The sequence below is a fragment of the Sciurus vulgaris genome (assembly GCF_902686455.1).
Source record: "Sciurus vulgaris genome assembly, chromosome: 15".
NCBI lineage: Eukaryota > Metazoa > Chordata > Mammalia > Rodentia > Sciuridae > Sciurus > Sciurus vulgaris.
Window position 1 is genome coordinate 16,278,804 of NC_136476.1, and position 17,566 is coordinate 16,296,369.

Here is a 17,566-nt window from a genome sequence, read left to right on the forward strand (position 1 = left end):
TTCTCATATTGTTCAGGTATCAGTTGACCGCTGTGATATTGCAGATTTCCTCTATTGTCTTATAATATCCCTGAAGATTTCTATTATATCCCCTCTTAGTCTTCAGTAGCCTGAAATCTTGGAGGAAGTTGATAATGCAGTGCTCCACAAGGGAGCTGACTCCCTAGGGGTGGTGGCCTTCTGGTGGGGTATATTCCCTGCTAGTGGGCAGAGGTACCTTCACTTGCTGATGAATGGTCATCCAGAAGGGAAGTAGGTTATGGGCTGATGCAAGACCAGTTTGGGCCTGTGTCTCTGATTTTACGGTCCTTTTGGGAGAACCTCACCCGACAGGGAGGAGTCACCCGGTGGGGAGGTCTTGCTGGTCGGTTTTCCTCCCAGAGGTTCCGTTCAATTCACAACTACCACCTGGGCTGGGCAGCCTTCTTCTGCAATGTTCCCAGGGACCCGGACCTACCTCCTGGGCCTGGAAGCCTCACCCTTCGCAAATGAATCTCCTTCGGCTGCCTCTCCTCAGAGAAGCTGCCTGCAGTCCTGGAGCCTTCGCTCTGCCCCTCAGTTTGTCTGTGGGGCCCTTCCACCAAGAAGCCGTCTAGGACCCTGCTCTGCACTTTTCGCCTGGCTATGCGGCCCCTCCTCTGAGCAGCCACCTGGAGCCCCTTACAATCGCTCCGAGTCCCAGTGACCCGCCACACACCTTTTCCTCCGGCAGCCACCTGTTGTTCCGTGCGGTCGCTCTAAGACCAAGTGACCCACCACGCACCACTTTCTCCACCAGGCAGTCACCCAGAGATCTGGTGCGTCACGAGTCCCAAGATCTCACTGTGCACCTTCTTGTCCCGACTGCCTCCCGTAGCCCTGGTGCAGTCACTTCGAGCCCAAGCACCCCGCCGCGCTCCTCCTCCTTCTCCAGACAACCCCCCTATGTTCAGGAGCGGATGCTCTGGGACCAAACCACTCACCACGCTGTTCCACCGGATAGCCGCCCAGAGCCCTGGCGCAGCTGCTCCAATTCCAAGCGACGTGCCGAGCCCGTATTTCTCCTTCTCCTCTGGGCAGCCCCCTGTGTTCAGGGGTGGTCACGTTCAGTCCAAACAGCTCACCAAGCACCTTCTCCTTTGGGCAGCCTCCCAGAGCGCGGGTGGGTTGCGCCGAGTCCAAGCGCTGTGGTGAACAGCCACCTCTCCAATGCTCCCAGCTGTCTGCGATCACTGCTCCGGCGGGGGGAGGGGCGCCTCGCCGGCAGTTCTACTTTGCAAAGATCCCTGCTTTCGGGGCTACCGCCCTGTCCAGGGGCTACCGCCCCGTCCGGGATGCCTGCCCAGTGGGAAACACTCACCCGGCTGCTTTGAGTTGGTCCGAAGTCTCTCAATATCTCCTTTTCTTGAGTCCTGAGTCCACGCTGCTCCTCCGGATAGCCGCCCGGAGCCCTGGCGCAGCTGATCCAATTCCAAGCGACGTGCCGAGTCCGTATTTCTCCTTCTCCTCTGGGCAGCCCCCTCTTCAATGCTCCCAGCTGTCTGCCATCACTGCTCCGGTGGGGGGAGGGGCGCCTCGCCGGCCGTTCTACTTTGCAAAGATCCCTGCTTTTGGGGCTACCGCCCCGTCCAGGACTCCTGCCCCGTCCGGGACGCCTGCCCAGTGGGGGACTCTCGCCCGGCTGCTTTGAGTTGGTCCCAAGGCTCTCGATATCTCCTCTTCTTGAGTCCTGAGTCCTGGAGCAACACGAAACGCAGCCACCCTCTAGTCCGCCATCTTGAATCCCCCCGGTCCTTTTTCTTATTTGCTTAGATACTCTTCAAATGATATTTGTTCTTTTGTGAGCTTTGAGTTTTGTTTTTTATTTCTTCTCTGTGCAGTATTTCTTCAAGTAAGTTCTGTAGTGCTGGTTTAATAGTCATGAATTATTTTAGTTTTTGCTTATCTTGGAAGATTTTTATTTCATGTTTGATTTGGAATGATAGCTTTGCTGGATATAGCAGTCTTGGTTGACAGTTATTTTCTTTCAGGACTTGGAATACATTATTCCTGGCTTGGAGGGTTTGTGCTGATAAATCAGAAGTGATTCTGATTGTCTTGCCTCTAAATGTGACCTGACTTTTTTTCTTGAGGATTTAAAAATTCTATCCTTGTCTTGTATGTAAAGCTTTTTAATTAAAATGTGTTGTGGAAAGGTTCTTTTTTGATCTTGTCTACTATGAGTTCTGAATTCTTCCTGTATCTGAATGTCCATCTCATTATGAAGGTTTTGAAAATTTTCTGTTATTATTTCACTGAAGAGTTTATCCATCCCATTAGCCCACATCTCATAGTCCTCAATTTCAATGATTCTTAAATTTAGTCTCTTCATGTCATCCCAGAGTTCTTGTATATTCTGATCATGGTTACTTTTTTTTTTCTTTAATATTTTCTGAATGTTCCAGACTGACCATTTGTTCTTCCAGCTCTGAGATTCTGTTTTCAGCACCATCTACTCTATTAGAAAGACTTCCACTGAGCATTTTGTTTGATTTATTGTGTCTTTCATTTCCAAGGTTTCTGATTAGTTCTTTTTCAATATTTCTATCTTCTTATTAAATTTCTTATTCATATTCTGTTCTGATATTCTTAATTCATTCAGTTGTTTTTCTGTGTTCTCCTGAAATACATTGATCATTTTTTAAATCATTCTTTTGTATTCCTTATCTGATATCTCATCTATTTCAATATTTTTGGGATCTTTACTGGTGAATTATGAACTTGTGAGGTGTTGTGTTAGCTTACTTTTTTTATATTTCTCATATTCATGTGTTGGTTTTATGCATATGTTGGAAGGAATTTTTCTTCCACTTTTGTGTGGGCCATTTTAAAGCACAGTCTTCATTTGCCAAACTGACCTATACTGATCTAGAGTGAAAGCCTCTGGTATTTATAGCCTCTGTGTTATTTCTCTGTTTTCACTGTAGCAGTTGATGTCCATTGGTGGGCACTGCTAACCTACCCACTGCTAACTATTTCTACTTGACATCTGATCATGAGTTTGGGTTTTTGTCTTTTCTATTCTTTGTATTAAAGTATATCTAAAGATTGGGTATCATTAATTTGTAAGTGGAACAAGGTGCACTGTATTTTGGTTTAGTTGAGAAGCAGAGTATCTACTCTGTACAGTTGTGTCCCAGTAGGTTCCCAGCACCTCACAGAATAGGGAGAAACAAACAATAGCAGCCACCAACCTCAATACTGGGTTCTTACTATGACATGTACACTTTAATTTCCACAAAAAACAGAAATGGTAGGGTCAGCAATTGCCAACAGCAAAAACAATAAGTAGTCATGAACTATATTAGGCATTAAAGCAAGCAACAGGTGTCACATTGTCATCAACAGCAGTAATAATTGCAACAGCATGAATGGTAGGGGCAGGAGTTATATAAACCAGTTGGTGATAAAAGATGGTAAGAATGTAGTTAGTTAAGTGAATATGAAATGTGATAGGAAGGCATAAAAGAGTTCATGATTTCAAAAACTGAGCAGAGAGAATCCAGAAGAGATGTAGCATGTGATGGTTATAAGGAGAAAAAATAGAAATAACAAAATAAAGAGGGAGTGAATTAGAGAACAATAGAATTTGTTAGCAAATGAAAAGAAAGAGAAATATATGAAAAACAATATAAAACAAAACCAAAATATACTAATCAAAAATGCTAACCTTCAAAAGACAAGGCAAGGAAAAACAACTACAATAAAAAAATCCTAAAAATGAGAAAAAAAGAAAAAAATATATATATGTATATTTGTTCATGAACCAATCAACAAAACACACACACACACATACAAAAAGAAAGCAAAAGAAAAATTAATCATTTTCAATGAGGTGATCAAAATTGTCAATGAGAGTAGATGAGTACTATCTATGCCTAACTTTCTTTTCATTTCTTCTTGGCTATGTAGTGGGAGAAAGATCAAGGGCTTGAGGCTCATTATCCCCTTCCTCTTTTTGTTTTGTTCACTAAGCTCCCAGTTGGAGTCACTTAAGATTGAAATTGGTTCAAATAAGTCTTAGTTTCTCTTCTCTCTTGCATGAAGTACGATGGGGTGGGAAATAATGTTAATTTGGAGTTTTTTTCTGCACAGACCAGATCATGCACTCCCAGGGAGGGGTGGCTGCCAGTTTTATGAGTGGAGTTTTAGCAGACAGGGCTTAGGTTTAATCAGGCATCAGGAGCTCTGTTGGGTGTTGTCTGCTTTGGAGAGATTAGAACAATACACCATTCAGGCCTGGCAGTTGCTGAGCTCTGCTGGGAGTCTGGATCTTAGGAGACTTCCAAGGATTCTTCTCATGGGCTGAGGGAGCCAGTACTTCACCCCCTCTGCTGCTCACAGACACAGACTTTCCAGGCTTCTCAGGCTTAGTCCTTGAGAATATTCACACCCGTCTGTTCAGATTCCCAACTTGCTTCAGCTGGTCATGTGGGCTGCCAGATTCAAAGGGCAAAACAAATTGGGTTCCCCTTCACTTTTCCAACTTGACTCTTCCTGGGTAAAGTATTTTCTGTGCCTATTTTGCTCCCATTCCATTAGGTACACCCTATGCCACATGGAAGGTGTTTGCTAGGACAGTGTAGACATGTTTTCTCAGATCTCTCAGTTCCCACAGCAACAGCTACAGCCTGGCCAACTCAAGATGGCTCCCACCTCAGTTTTCCACAGTCAGTTGGGAAACCTGGGGTACTTTTCAAGCACCAGTGCACAGTACAGCCTCTGGATCAGCTAAGGGCAGGCTGATTTTCTGATCTCAGATTTTTTTCGTATTAAATTTGTATGTTGTGTTTCTCTGTGTCCTTCCCTCCCATTTTGTGCTGAATCAGTACCACTGCCCCTCTTACCTGCAGGAACTGAGATTGGGTTCACTATTCCACGAGGTCAAAGAATGAACACTGCCAAGGTAAGCAAGCAAGCAAGCAAGCAGGAATTTTATTTAAAAAGAAAGTGGGAGAAAGATTCAGAACTCCTGGAGTAGTTCTCCTGGAAGGGGCAATGGTGTCTTTTAAGTCTCATATGTTCCCTCTTTTGAAGGCATGAAGGGAAATTGATAAGCTCCTTCTGATTAGTTTTTGATATTCCAGTTGTCCCATGATAAGTGTAGGCTGGATTATGGATTAAGCAGTCACTTTCTGTGAGATGGAAATTTATGCCCTTTGAGAAACAGGAAGTGTTTTATAACATGTCAGGGCATGTTAAAATGGCTGTTCTTGTGCTTTCCTTCTTGCCAACTTTCCTGTTTATTCCCTACTCTCTATTGCCTAGCCTTTTCCATCTCATTCCCCCTTCTGATAAGGAAACCCTTAGTACTATAGGGGAAAATGGGTGATGATTGTTATAGCTGCTTCAAGCTCAGAGGTGGAGATGAGGGGTAAGCAGTTCAGTTTCCCTTTTAGGGACAATTTAGTCAATTTAGAGGTTCACAGTAGAACTCATCTCGAACAACTGCTTAGTAACTGCTTCCTGCTGTTAAGTGGTATTCAGAAGTGGCAGTGAGGGTTCCCTTGGTGATAGACTCAGGGTTCCCCAACAGATGTTCCATGTGTAGTTTCTTTGTGCCTAAGAGGAAGTGATTTTGTTAGTGGTGAGAGACTGGAGTTTGTTTAGTGAGTGTGTTTTCAATTAATCTCTGAATGATACTGAGTATGCAGGGGATAACGCAGTACCCTATCACGGTTAATACCACAAGCACTATGCTTAAAATATTACCACAGCATATCTAACTTTGCTTTCCATTTCTTTAATTCCATAAAAGAACTTCCATCTCTGTACATAGTAAGATCTGAATGGGACAGGGAAAAACTTTGGAGGTCTCCCTGGGTTGAGTAATCTATGGCTAAGATTTGTTGACAATCATGTTCCGGGTTTCCTTCTAATGATTCCAGAAGAAAGGTGGCTTGGTCTAAATTTGAGCAAGTTTTATTTGAGCCACTGGCCTTCAAGGAGCAAGGCCTGGTATTTAAGAAAACAACTATTTGAGAGTCATAATCCCCCTTTAGTATTTAGAATTCTGAAAGGTCGTGAGACATGTATACAGTAAGAAGGGTCCTAGGGTTATCTTAATTGCCTCAGGGACCAGCAAGGCTGCTGCAACCACCACTGGTAGGCAATGGGGCCATCCTTGAGATACCATATCAAGCTCTTTGCTGAGATATGTTACCAGCTGTTGAGTCTGTCCACTCCTTTGTGTTATCACCCCTAAAGCCTTCTCCTCTTTTGATCACAGATTAATTTTTTGCTCTGTAGGCAATGTGAGAGCAGAAACTTGAAGTAAAGCTTCTTTTGGATTCTGAAACATTTAACATGTTCTGGTTCCCATATTAGGGTAGTCATCCCCTGACATTGGGCTTCCTTGAAGAGTTGATGAAGAGGTCTGACTCTCTCTATACCCAGGGATCCAAAGCCTACAATATTCAGTTATCCCCAGAAAACCTCTGAGTTGCTATAAGACCTGGGGTAAAAGATATTATCCTATGGGATAATTCTCTCTTCCCCTAGACTGTGGATTCCTTGAGACAGTTGTAATCCTAGATATTGAGCATGTGGTTGGCATAATTGGGCTTTCTTTTTCAAGGACTCATACCTTCTATCAGCTAGGTAACTCAGGAGTTCTCTAGTGGCCACTTGACATTCCTTCTGGGTGGTAGCACATAGAAGTATGTCATCTACATAGTGGAGGACAGTTACAGATGACCTATCCTTGAACTCTGCTAGGTCCTTGGCAAAGACCTGCCTAAATAAGTGAGGGCTATCTCTGAATTCGTGGGGTAACACTGTCCAAGTTAACTGAGATCCACTATCTGTTTCCTCAAAAGCAGACAGATATTGTGACTGATTGTCTAGGGGTATACAGAAAAAGGCATCCTTTAAATCTAATACAGTAAACCAAGCAGTGGCACCTGGGATCTCAGATAAAAAAAAGTTTAGGAGTTGGGCACCACAGGATGAAGGGATTTGCTTCATTGATTAACCTAAGGTCTTGGACTAAGTATAATTCCACATTTGTTTTTTGGACTCCCAGAATGGGTGTCTTGCAGGGGCTATTGTTAAGCACTGAGAGTTCTTGTCATTTAAGGTTTTGAATGATCTCCAGTAAACCTCTTTGGCCTCTGGATGCAGGGGGTACTGTCTTTAGTGTGGGAAGATTAAGGGGTCCTTCAAAGTTATTGTAACTGGAACTGCACTCTTTACTAGCCCAATTTTGTCCTCAGTGACCCCTACTTCAGAGTTTATATCACATTCTAATAGAGGTATACATAATGGACTTGGGGTCCCAAATACATGGTGAAGGAGGTCTAAAGTTTTGAGAGCATGTCTCTTCCTAATGAAGGAGTAGAGCACTCTGGGAATATCAGGAATGCATGAGAAAACATCAACCCATTCCATCATAGCTTAATGGGGGAGTAAAATATCTAGTGATATGGGGTCTATATAACCTTCGCACTGTCATAGTATCAGAGGAAAGGGGTTCTGGGTAAGAGACAAGTACAGAGAAGCTGGTGCCAATGTCCAGAAGGAAAGCAGCCTTTTGGCTCCCTACTGAGAAGCATACCTGGAGTTTATGCATGGTGGGAGTCATGGGAGTCATTAAGTTTGACCCCAGGTCCCTCCAGGCTTGGTTGGGGGAATCTATCCCCCTAAGCCTGCAAACCTGGGGACATTCATTCCTCTAGTGATTGCCTTGGCAGATAGACTGAGGCCTTCATGGTGGTTGCTTAACCTGTTAGCTTTCCTCTTGGTCATGTCCCTCCTTTCCACATCAGGAAACAAATTCCTTTTGAGGAACATTCCATTTACCTCCTTTGACACCCTGGAAGCTTTCTCCCTGACCACTACTTCAACCTTCCTTCTATCTGTAGGTTCTCTTTTCTTCCTCTCCTCCTGATCTCTGTTACAAAAGACAGATGTTGTGAGTCAGAGGATGTCATCTAAGGGCTGATCTGGGCCATATGCCAATTTTTGTAACTTCCTTTTAATGTCTGGGGCTGACTGAGTATAAATTTATCCTATAAAATTATGTAGCCCTCTGTGTATTCAGAATCCACTGTGGTGTGCTTTCTCAATGCCTCCCTAAGTTTCTCCAGAAAGGTTGCATGGTTCTCCTGAGAGCCTTGATGGATTTCAGATATGTTAGAGTAATTGACAGGCTTCTGCCTTGATGTTCTGAGATCTTCAAGGACCAGAGCCTGAAAAAATGTCTCATTTTCTAATCATCCTGTTCACCATTTGGATTTCATTCAGGATTGTTCCTAGGAACTGCCTGTGTCCCAGATGGATAATTAGATTTATTCCTACTCTGTGTTGCAGGGCATGACTGAGATGCAGATCATCTCCAAAATACACAGCTGTCCTTAGGACAGTCTCCTTTCCATTAGAGGTCAAAATTTGGTTAAGCAGTAACATAATATTCTTCCAGGTAAGACTGAACACCTTGCATAAGTTTTAGAATTCCTTAATGTTATTTATCTGAATCCTCTGAGAACTTACTTTAGTCTATCTTTATTGATCTCAAGTATTAAAGGAAAAATGGGACATGGATGTTGGTTGGCCCGAATTCCCCTTCTGGCAGTTCCTGAAGGGGCAGTATGATTTGTCCTCCTCCATGGGTGGATGATGGGGGTTCTGGGTAGGCAGGATAAGAGGGTTTGTTAGGGTTCAGGAATTCTTGGGATTTCTCTGACTTTGCTACTCTGGCATTTGTTTCTTTACATTTCTCTTCCCTCATGACTTGTAGTCATAGCTGGGTCCAGCTTACATTGCTGATATAATTTAGGGAACTTTCTCAGAGCAACAAAAGCTGAACATAGGGGACCTCAGCCCATTTTCTTTCCTTATTACAAAACAAACGAAGCTGCAAGATAACATTAAAGTTTATACTTCCCTCTGGCAGCCATGATTCTCCATTGGAGAGTTTGTATTGGGGTCACCCAAACAGCAGAAGAAAATCAGGCACTTTTTCTTGAGTGTTTGTAAATCAAACTTGTCCCAGTTTTTTGGTGGGAAAGCTAGTGGTGAACCTGGCACTACCTTTGAGACCGAAGCTCTCATCTGGATAAGAAATCAGAACTCAGGCTCTCCCACCAGAAGAACTTCCCACTCTCACGGGGATGTCTCCCTGAATGAGCTCCTTGGCCATTGGCAATCCCACCCCTCTCATTCTACATGACTCACTGGACTTATTGCTGCTTTACAAGCTAAGTTCCTTCGATTTTGGTTTCCACATGACAACAACCCAGGGGCAGGGGGTTGGTGGGCAGACCTAGTGGAACTTATTGGTCTCTCCTGGACACTATTGGACTTCCATATATGATGGCTGATAAGTAAGTGTTGGCCAACAATGGGATGTATTCCTCCACTTCATGTTTCTACAAAATTAGTGGGCCCAGGGAGAATTAATTTTACATCAATTAAGCAGGATCCAAGGAGACTATGTAAGGTTAGGGTCATCAATGACAAAGGGTCCTTTTTAAAGGGGTTTTTCATCTACAATCTACTTCCCAGAGGGGTCCTGGGACAAAGAGGACAGGTTGTGCCACAGGACCTTCTATCTTCCTCATGGAGAAATTTGAGGAAGAATTTAACTAACAGGTTGTGAGCCCTGTGGGCTTAGAGTTACTCAGACATATAAAGTTCAGCTTCCTTTGATGGGGGACGTGTGAGAATATGTCTTCCTAGATCCCTAAAGAACAAAAAGGGTTGGGCATCACCTCTTCCCTTTTAGGCAGAAACTGGGGAGATGCATGGGGGTACAGAGACAACAACAGGGGTGTCTTTGGCAAGTCTGTAGCCCTTCAGTATGTGAGAGATGGAACCCAAACCCATCCCTAAAATCACTCTGCATAGGATATGCCTTTTTCTGTGGAAGATCTTTACTTATGAGGGAAGCACTTGGGAGGATCTAGTGTGAGGGAGGAAGTATAGGTGGCTCTTATAGAGGTGCTGGCCTAGCACAATGTTCATTCAGCGCCATGATCAATCAACTACCATAGGATACCCCAAAGGGGCTGTCGGGAAATGGCGACAGAAGAGAGGCCTTTGAGACTCACTGAAGAGCCGTCTCAGTCAGGATCTCTTAGTTGCTTCTCAACTTCACCAGAATCCTCACATCCAAGGACAGGCCAGGATCAGGGGCCACTGTCTACTTGCTCTGGCATACCCTGAGCCAGAATAGAAAAGTGGGCCCAACATGCTTGACCTGCAGAGCAGGAGACTGGAAACTACAGAAACCAAGGAACCTATTACCTGAGACTTGAGACCAGCAGCCCTGCTAATCGCTTTTAAGTGGTTGGCAGGTGCCCAGTTTTCCTCTAAAGGATAGTGAAGGTAAAGTGCATCTGCTTCAAATGACTTACCTTGGTGGGGATTGGGGTCTTGGACAAGCCCCCAAGATGTTACTGGCTGGAGTTGGGATCAGATTTGCATTCCATGGAGTTGAAGAATGAACACCATGAATGCAGTTGAGTTAAGAAAGTGAGCAGGCATTTTATTAAAAAGGAAAATGAGAGAAATATTGAGAACTTCCAGAGCAGTGCACCTAGGAGGGGCGGACATGAGTGCATTTGAGTTTTATAGTGTTCCCTTTTTAAAAAAGTTGCATAAGGAGAAATTGATAAGCTCCTCTTCACTGGTTTTTGGTATTTCAATTGTGGACATGGGCTGGACTATAGATTATGCAGTCTCTTTTTGTGAGATGGAAGTTTACACCCTTTGAGAAATAGGAACTGTTTAATAACACATCCAGGGTATGTTAAAATGGCTGTCCTCCTGCTTGCCCCCTTGTCTATATTTCCTGTCCCTTCCCTACTCTCCAGGGACTATCTTTCCATTTCACCCGTGGCTACTGTCACTACTGCCATAACTGGCTTGGCTCTAATGTAGTCTTTCTTCATTGTTTAATAACCCCAAATTTATGAGTCTCTAAGTCACTTTAACGGTCCAATATGGAGTTTTGGTGAAATCCCTCTTTCACACACCTCAGAGAAGCAGTATTCCTGTTGCTCCCATCCTGAGCCAGGGAGCAACTAGGGATGCAGTCTTCCTCTAGCCCACCATCCTGAATCCCCCTTAAAGTCTACTTCGAATGTTGATCACATCTGAAAAATATAGCATTTACATGAGTTTATCAAATAACTGGGCATCACACAAATTTAGTCATTATACCTTTTCCCCTGGGACCTACTGATCTGAATCCATAGCTTTTATTTTCACTCTTCCCCTAAGTTTCTCTAGGAATAATGACCTTCGTTCTACATTAATCCATTCATGTTCCTTTTCTTTCCTTTTACTCTCTCTGAACATCATTTTATCAATGATGTTCTCTGACTCTGGTTTCTTCATTCTTTCCCATACATTTTTGTTTCCTTTTGGTATCTAATTATATTAAATTATCTTCCATCTTAAAAAGAATACCCCTTGATTCTCCATCACCCTCCCATTTTCACAATACCTATCTATTCCTTCTGTAACGACCCTAACTCATTTCTGGAAATACTGTTGCTAAATGAACAGTCATTAAATGAAGACAGTATTACTGTTACTTTTAATGGAAACATGATGAATTCCATCTGAACTCACACACTCAATTTTTAGGTAGTAATATATGTTGAATGATGAAAACAAGTTTTTACAAGTAATGAATACCATTGAACATCAAGAATTTGTGCATCAAACGTGATATAATGACTGCTAAGTTAAATATTTCTCTTTGTATCATTTTCTTCAAAAGTCTCAACCTATTTGGGGTACATGTTATCTCCATTCCTCTCCATCCTCTACCTGATCTCTTTCCTCTCCTGATCTTCCTTCAGTTTTTCTGAGGACCCCCCTCCCCGGCCAACACACATTTTCTTCCTTTTTTCCTCTGTAGCTTTTACATATGAAAGAAAACTTACAGCCTTGATTTTCTTTATGTTTTTAAACATTTCCCCCACATTTTTTATTGGTGCATTTTAGTTATACACATTGATGGGATTTCTTGTTACATATTTGTACATGCATACAACATACAATATAAAAATATTATTTGGCCAATATCAATCCCCAGCATTTCCCCCCTCCCTCCCCACCTCCAACCTCTTGGTTCCTTTCCTCTGCTGATGTCCCTTTGATTTTCATGAGAAAATCAAAGGTTTCGTTAAAACCTTTCTTTTCCTCTGTAGCTTCTGTATATTATAGAAAACACATGACCCTTAACCTTCATTTAACATATGGCTGAATAAAACTCCGTTGTGTGTATGTGTGTGTGTGTGTGTGTGTGTGTGTATGTATATATATCACATTTTATTTATCTGTTCATCTGTTGATGACACCTAGGCTGGTTCCATAGTTTTGCTATTTGGAATTGTGCTGCTATAAACATGGGTATGGATATATCACTGTAGTATGTTGACTTTAATTCTTCAGAGTAAAAACTGCTGCATGGTATAGCTGGGTCCTATTGTGTTTCTATGTCTAATATTTTGAGGAGCCTCCAAACTGATTTCCATAGTGACAACCCTTGATTTTCTGAGTTTGGCTTATTTCACTTAACATAATGTTCTCCTTTGATTTTCCTGTAAATGTCACTCTTTATAGAGTTTATGGTTAATATATTTTAGGTGAAAAAGTCATTATAGTAAAACAGAAGTGATATAATATTTCAAGAGTCATAGTGGTAAAAATCTTTTCCTTTCCACCTACTATATGAGGCAACATATGTCTTTACTGCTAATTTTTTTTCAAAAGAGGAATATACCATTACTTTCTCCACTGTCTCAACTAATTTTTATGGTTGCTTGGGTTCTGCTTCTCTTACTTTGATAATTCTCTTGCCAAGAACCTTTTCAATTGGTCATCCTGTTTTTAAGTACAATATTTTGACTTGGCTTCTTGGAAGTCAATCATAGGGCCAATCTTTCCTCTTATTTTAAAGTCTTTCCTTCCTTGATTTCAATTTTGTTGAGCAAACACAGCATGGACGGACTAGATACTTTGTGTCAGAAATCATACTAGCAGCTGGAGACTCAGGGGTGTGCACAATGTGGACTCTGTCCCTGAGGATTTAACAGCCTGGGGCTTGGGGAAGACTGGGAAAAGCTGCTTCAATATAATGGCACAGATTCTGGACTATAAGTACTTAAGAGCAAAAAGTAAAAGCAGTTTAGTGTGGTTGGGTGGAGAGAGACCTAGACGAAACTTTTTTTTTTTTTTTTTTTTTTTAAAGTGGCATCTGAACTGAGTCTTAAATCTTGAATATTAATGTGTTTTTCAACTTGTTGCATTTCCTTTCTATCTCTTTGGCTTTTCTTTTTCACTTCTCTTTTGGTGTTTATGTTCCTCTGTCTTCCCTCCTTGGCGTCTCATTCTCTTCTCATTCTAGTCTCTCTCTCTCCATATGTCTCTGGTGGTGTATCCTGCCTATATCTGTCTCTGAAGCTCCCAACTAGATGTATTGCAGATACTTCTGTCTGGTCTAGACATTTCAAAGGCAATTTAACCTAAGACATCCAAAGTGGATAATTATTTAATTCCTTACATCTGTTCTTCCTCCTGTGCATCAAACCAGTGAATGCCACCACACTCTGTCTCCATACCCGCCAACTATCTGCCATACTCCACTCCTATTTTCCCTTATCTCCAATATTTATCTGCTCCCCAGGAGTTGTGACTTTAGGTACTCCACATCTCTTACAGCCATCTGCTTACCTAAGTCTGCTAACCTGCTGCTGTAGTCTTAGTTTAGACTTCCCTCATTTTTGCCCATGACATTCAGGCATCCTCTGGTCTCTCCATCTTCCGGCTTGCTCCCCTTTCAGTATTTTGCATATCACTACTGCAGTGACCTCTGAAAGCTCAAATCTGAGCTTTGATTAAAACCGTTGACCACTCCTCACTGACATCAAGATGTGGGATAAACTAGTTGACTTGGCTCTTGAAGCCTCTCTTCTGGAAACTTTCACCATCTTTCCATTTTCCAGCAAATAAGATGGCATGTGTTTTCCAGTCTACAGGCTCTCTCATGTTTTTGTACCTCTGCGTGTGTCAACTGCTCTGGTTGGGATTTCCTTGTCCTCTTTTTTTCTTTACTGACAGTACCTTTAAAACTACAAACAAAAAAAGAAAAAAAAAAAAAATGTCCCTGAACTCTCCTATCCCAATTCAGCTTCCTTTGACCCTGATGCTTACATAAATTCTTGTGTCTAGTGTTTATCATATCACACATCTGTAACCTGCCTCTCTTTCTATTTAGTCTCTAGGGTCTCTGAGCCTAGTGATTTTTATTTCCTGTGGCCTCAGCTCCTGGGATACAGCCTGGTTCACAGGTGTGCAAGCTGTACAGAACAAACATGTGTGGAATGAACAAATGAATCCAGCCTTCCCTAAGAACTCTTGCCCTGGCCATCAACCCAGCATGGGCTCCTTTTCAGTTTGCACTGTAAAAATCAAGAGAAAAGGGAAATCATTTCTATGAAATAAAGATTAAAAAGCTTTCTCAATAAATGCAAAATCAATGTCGGTTGAACAAATGGATCTTGTATGAGTTTTTTTAAAAAGTCTAAACTGATTTCTAAAGGAAGGAAGGATGGAAAGGAGGAAATGGAGAAGGAAGGTTAGAAGAAAGGAGAAGGTGAAGTAAGTGGAAAGAAGAAGGAAAAGAGGGAAGAAATAAGGAGGGAGAGAAAGGTGGGACCGCAGAAAGATGCCCGCGCCCACAAGGCGGACTCTCATGGGCGGTGAGAGGCTGGTGGAAGTTCAAAAGGGTATGGGCAGGCAGCCTGGGATCTGGCAGGCTGGCCCTGATGCGGCGCCCTCAAGAAACAAGTCCCCATGGCGCTGTTTGGGTGCGTTGTGTCTGGCAGCAGCCAACGCTGATTTCCAAGCCACTGACCCTCTTGCAAGGAAGAGATGGCAGCTCTGTTACAGAAGACAGAGAGCAGCCTGTATTCGGACCATGAGCTTCGTGCTTTTAGATGAAGCCCTGTGACTGGCAAAGAAGAAAGCTGACCTTTATGATGAAGAACAAAATGAAAAGAATTTATTGCTTGTGCAAGATTTGGAAGATACGTGGGAGCAGAAATTCCTACGTTTCAAACATGGATCTCGTGTAACAAAAGCCAACTTAAAAAAAATGACAGAACCTCATTGCACTGGAAGCTAGACGGGAACCTTATCCTGTTAGAGAGAAATTTGGAGATGAGGATGTTTGGATGCTGTCCCAGACTGAGTGGCAGCCTGAGGAGACCTTCCAAGGGACAGCTGAGTGAACCCTGGCTATACTCTCAGAAAACAATGTGGAAGACAAGTTCCTAGGAAATGTACCTTGTGGTCACTACAAGATCAATTCAGGCAAAGCAAAGAGTAACCTTGGGGCCAAAGTATTCCTCTTCAAAGCACTAGTACTAAGTGGAAAGATCTGGAAGAAAGGCCCTCACCTGTGGGTCAGTAAGGAGGAGTTGGGCAACTATTCTGAAACCAAAATACTTGACCCAGGTTAGGAGATTTCTTTTGGATCTCTGATGAACTGAGCTACCTGTGTGGAGGGCCCACATTTGCAGTGAATATTAAGCAGCAAACTAAATTCTGAGGATTAAATGAGTCTGTCGTTGTGTTGGTCTCAGCTGGTTTGCCCATTGGGATGACTGACTTCTCCCAGTGAAGAAGGACCCGCCTCTTAGGGTGCCTTTCCATTTTCCCCAAGCTGATAATTGAAAATTTTATTGCTTTATAGTGAGGTAACTATCCTACTTGGTTCAAGAAGAAAGGACAGAAGGTATGAATTAAACTGAAGACTTGAGTTCTGTGAAAACTTCTAGGCCCATGAGAAAAACCTAGGTCCATAAAGCTTCTTATTCGTTTTCCACTTTATTTCCCCTTTCTTTTCCATTTGATGTGAAATAATTTTAATCTTGCCTAGGACATAATGCCTTCTTTTCCATCCCTTCTTCTCTTCATCCTTCCTTTTCTTTTCCCATTTTTCCCTTTCTTTTCTTTTTCATTCTTTCAAAAAGCATTTTATATTTAAAAAGGAATTAATTATGTCTTAACCTGTTTTGAAAACAGCCACGTGAAACAAGCAAGTTCAACTGATCTCCATTCTGTAAATGGAGGATCATGGTCGGGCTGTAACTAGGCTCAGAGTCTGGCTGCACATTCCTGATGGTGCTAGAGAAGGGTGAGCTCTGCTTCTGGGTTGGGACTTTTGGCTCTTGTTTATTGCTTGGATCACCACTGGTCCCCAGTGCCTGGCACATAGAAGGTACAAATAAATATTTGCTAATGAATGAGAGAAAAAAAAAAGGAGATAAAGTAGAAAGGAAAGGCAGATTATCAAGTAAGGTGGCATGGAGGTTAAAAAAGATCTTTTGGTTAAAAAAAAAAAAAAAAAAAAAAAAACAGCAAAACAATGAAACAAGTCCTAAGCACTTACTTCAAGATTTTCGAAAGATATACTCTAAGAACATCGAAAGTTAAGATTCTTAAAAATGACTGGAGAGACATTCTTAGGTATACAAACATAAAAACAATGCTAATTATTATTTGAGCTGACGTAGGGGAGCATTTTTTTGTCATGCTAGGTACCATACTAAGTGTTTTACTCGCATCATTTCAATCTGTCTCTGCGCAACACTATGAAGCATGTGTAATTAGCATGCCCAGGTTTCTGAGGAGGAAACCTGTGCCTTTGTCCCCAGGTTAGCTGGATGGAAACCCAGTGCTTTCTGCCTTCTCACAAGAAAGCTTCCCCTCAGGGGACAGAGATCCATTCTCCAGGCCATGCACAATAGGGCTGCATTCTCCGCAGGCCACAGCAACTCTGAGAGAAGCAGGAGCCATGATCAGGTGCATTTCCACCCTGTCTTTACGATTGCTTTTTGTGGGTTTCCCTATTAGGAGCCTCTGGGCACAGGGGCTGGCAATGCACCAGGGGCTGTGGAGGAGCTCAACATTTTTAGGTAATCCCAACTTTCATTTTCCTGTGTGGTTTGTGGGTGTGAGTGCTGAGAACGAGCTTCCTCTGCAGAATAAGGAAGTGGGGGGGCCAGGAGTCAGAACAGCTGATCAGAACGGCCTGAGGAAGTCGAGCTAAAGCAAGACCGTGTGGTTTCACCACCAGACACTCAAGTAGCTTAAACTGGACATATACATGTGTGAGAAAGAGGGCAAGAGAAAAGGAATGCGATCTCATAAATGAAATGAGTGCAGAAACCTGTCTTCATTTATTTGGAGCCTCCTCAAAATCTTAAATTTAGAGTTCAGCTCAAAACAGGCCCCCGCCCCCACCATGGATGTTCTTAGTGAATCCTGAAAATTTTATGAACTAAATATTATTTGACTTAACCATCATACATTTATATCATTAAATATTATCAATCCTTTTGTAAAGATGAACATATGGAGCCTAAGAGAGGTTTAAGCCTACCTTGAAGATGAGAAAAGGAGCTTGGCATCCAGAGCAGCAGCTCTGGTGGTCACAGGCTGAAGGACTTGCTTTTTCTATCTCTGATTGACTCACAAGAGCCTACTGTAAAATATTCAGGAGCTTTCCAGTTGATTATTAAATCACCGG

The 17,566-nt window shown here is 42.5% G+C and overlaps 1 long non-coding RNA gene and 1 pseudogene across 2 annotated transcripts in view; both read left to right on the forward strand.

Moving 5' to 3' along the window:
* The first annotated feature begins 8,332 nt into the window (after window positions 1-8,332).
* Window positions 8,333-17,566, forward strand: part of LOC306644785 — a 62,023-nt gene continuing 52,789 nt past the window's right edge. The window contains exon 1 of the long non-coding RNA XR_013759472.1: window positions 8,333-8,437. This is a non-coding gene — a long non-coding RNA (uncharacterized lncRNA). The remainder of the gene's footprint in view (window positions 8,438-17,566) is intronic.
* On the forward strand, window positions 14,589-15,516 carry LOC306645164 (large ribosomal subunit protein mL46-like; annotated as a pseudogene). The gene has a single exon. The product of its transcript is annotated as a large ribosomal subunit protein mL46-like (transcript).